Below are 3,359 nucleotides of genomic sequence, written 5' to 3'. Positions count from 1 at the left end.
TGGAGAACGTGAGTGTAGAGTGTTTGGAGAACAGTAGGGGGGGATAACTTGCTACTTCCTAAGGCAGCTCCACCTGAGTAGTTTTGACTGTGAGGAAGTTCATGTGCCACTTTGTCAAAATCATCCTGGTGAGGTGAAGTTTTCACATTTACAAAATGTTTCTCTTTTTCTCTAGTAATATTTTTAATTAAGATTGTCTTTTCCTGATATTTATCGCAGCTTTCTCTTGATTAGTGTTTCCATGGAACTTCTTTTTGCCTTATTTTGTTTTCAGCATTTCTGTATCATATATTTCAAGTATTCTTTTATAAGCAGCATATCATTGAGTTTTACCATACTGACAATCACGTACCTTCTGATTGAAGCATTTAGCCCACAAACGTAATATAACTACTGAAATATGTGTTTGAATTTGCCATCTAACTGCTGGCCTTCTATTAACTCCACCTTTTCTACCTTGCAGATTTATTGTATTTTATTTTTCCATTTTCCTAGTATCTGGGTAGTTTTTTTTTATAAATATATTTTATTCATTTTTTACAGAGAGGAAGGGAGAGAGATAGAGAGTTAGAAAGATCGATGAGAGAGAAACATTGATCAGCTGCCTCCTGCACACCCCCTACTGGGGATGTGCCCGCAACCAAGGTACATGCCCTTGACCGGAATAGAACCCGGGACCTTTCAGTCCGCAGGCTGACACTCTATCCACTGAGCCAGACCGGTATCGGCTAGGGTAGTTTTATTTATATTCTTTTTCAACCGTTTTTGTTGTTATAATGAAGATGACAGCAAGAATACTTGACATATCAAATTCTAATAAAAGTTAGTACTTTTACTTCTTCCAAGGTATTGCAGGGACTTTTCCTTGCTATTCAGTGTGTTCTGAGACCAGCAGCATAAAAATAACCAAGGAGCTTGTTAAAAATGGAAAATTTCCAGAGCCACCCCAAATCTTTTGATCAAAATCTACAATTTAAAAAGATTCCCAGATGATTCATATATTAAAAGTTTGAGAAATTCTGCTTTACAGCACTTTGTTTATTTATTCTTTCATAAACTTATGAGATGTAGCAACAGCAGTACTCAGAGGGAAATTAATAGCTATAAATGCCCATATTAAAAATAGAGATTTCATATCAATAACCTAACTTTACATCTTGTGAAGTTAAAAAATAAAACACAGCTACTACACTGCAAATGATAAAAAGGAAGTAAAGATTAGTGTGAAGATAAATTATATAGAGACTAGAAAGAAAATAGAATCAACAAAACAAAATTGGTACTTTGAGAAGATCAACAAAACTGACAACATTTAGCTAGACTGACAAAAAATATATAGAGAATAAGCAAATAACTAAAATTAGAAATAAGTGTGGGCAGTACTACCAATCTTACAGAAAAAAAAATAGTAACTGTAGAGAATGCTATGAACTACACCAAAAAAAAAAAAATAGATGAAAATGACAAATTCCTAGAAATACACAAATTACTTAAACCAATTCAAGAAGAAATAGATCATCTCAACAGATCTACAACAAGTAAAGGGATTGAACCAGTAAGCAATGAACTCTCAATTAAGATTAATCTTTCCCAACTCTTCCAAAAAGCAGAAGAGGAGGTATTAATTTCTAACTCATTCTATAAAGCCAGCATTACTCTGACACTAAAACTAGATAAAGATATCACAAGAAAATGAAATTACAAACCAATATCCTTATGAGTATAGATGTCAAAATCCTCAACAAAATACTAGCAAACAAAATCTAACAGCATGTTACAAGGATGACTAAATGGAACTTGTCCTAGGAATGCAAGGGTAGTTCAACTTAAGAAAATCAATCAATGTGTATACCATATTAATATACTAAAGGAAACTCACACATGATTGATTATCTCAATTGACAAAGATTTGAACTTAACAAAGTCTAACACCCTTTTATAATAAAAAACACTCAGAAATCTACAAATATAAGAAAACTCCCATGACAGGCTACAAGGCACATATGAAAAACCCACAGCTAACATTTTACTCAATGGTGAAGGACAGAAAGCTTTTCCCCTAAGATAGGAACAAGCCAAGGATGCTCACTTTTACTGCTGTTATTCAACACTGTGCTGGAAATTTTAGCTAGAGAGCATAAAAAATAAATAAAGGTATCCAAATTGGCAAGATATAGGCAGCCTATCAATGATTCTCTCTTATCATTGATATTTCTATCTCTCTCTTCCTCTCCCTGTCCCTCCCTCTCTGAAATCAATAAAAATATATTTTAAAATATATAACTGCCTACTTTTTATTATAGACTCACTTCAAATGTAATGGAATATGCAGTTTGAAATTAATTAGAAAAAGGTATATCATGCAAACTTTAATAAAAAATAGGCAGAAGTGCCTATATCAGCACCAGGTAACATATATTTCAAAGCAAAGAAAATTACTAGACAGAAACAGAGAAGGGCATTATTATATGATAAAATGGTCACTCCAAAAGAAGACACAGTAATCTTAAATATATATGTGAAACAACAGAGATACAAAACAAGAGAGTAATTTACAATTATAGCTGAAGACTTTTAACACCTGTCTCTTGGGGATTGATAGAACGACTAGATAGGAAATCAGTCAGTATATAGAAAAACTCAACAATGCAATAAATCAACAAGATATAATCAACATTTCTAGAACATTTCACCACCAACAAAAAATACACATTCTTGTCCATGCTCATGGAACATATACTAAGGGAAATACGCAGGGAAATAAAAACCTCAACAAATTTAACAGAAGTAAAATCATTCAGAGTGTGTCCTCTAACCACAATAGAATCAAACTAGAAATTAATAATAGATATCAGGAAAATCTCCAAAAAATTGGAAACTAAACAGAACACTTCTAAATTATCCATGGGTCAGAGTGAATCTCAAGGGAGATTTAAAAAAAATACATCATACTGAACAAAAATGAAAATGCCACATATTAAAATTTGTGGGATAGCTAAAGCAGTGCAATTTAATTTAATAAAGCATAGAAAATCATATCACTAAATGCTTATAATAGAAAAAAGTATCTAATAAAAGAGAAACATGCAAATTAACCATAACTTCACTATGATCCCAAGCTACGCCCACCAGCCAATCAGAGCGACTATATGCAAATTAACCCAACCAAGATGGTGGCCAGCAGCCATGGAGCTGGAGCAAGCAGGAGGCTTGGTTGCCCCGGCGATGGAGGAAGCCAAGCTTCCCGCCTGCCCTGGCTGGCTGTGGCCTCCGCTCAAGGCAACAAAATTTCAATTATAGAAGATAAATAAATCCCAGATACCTGCTTCCAGCCAGCCTCCACTGGGAGCTTGGGTGGC

Source organism: Myotis brandtii, unplaced genomic scaffold, assembly GCF_000412655.1.
Source record: "Myotis brandtii unplaced genomic scaffold, ASM41265v1 scaffold1135, whole genome shotgun sequence".
NCBI classification, from domain to species: Eukaryota; Metazoa; Chordata; class Mammalia; order Chiroptera; family Vespertilionidae; genus Myotis; species Myotis brandtii.
Note: the sequence above shows the minus strand (reverse complement) of the source record.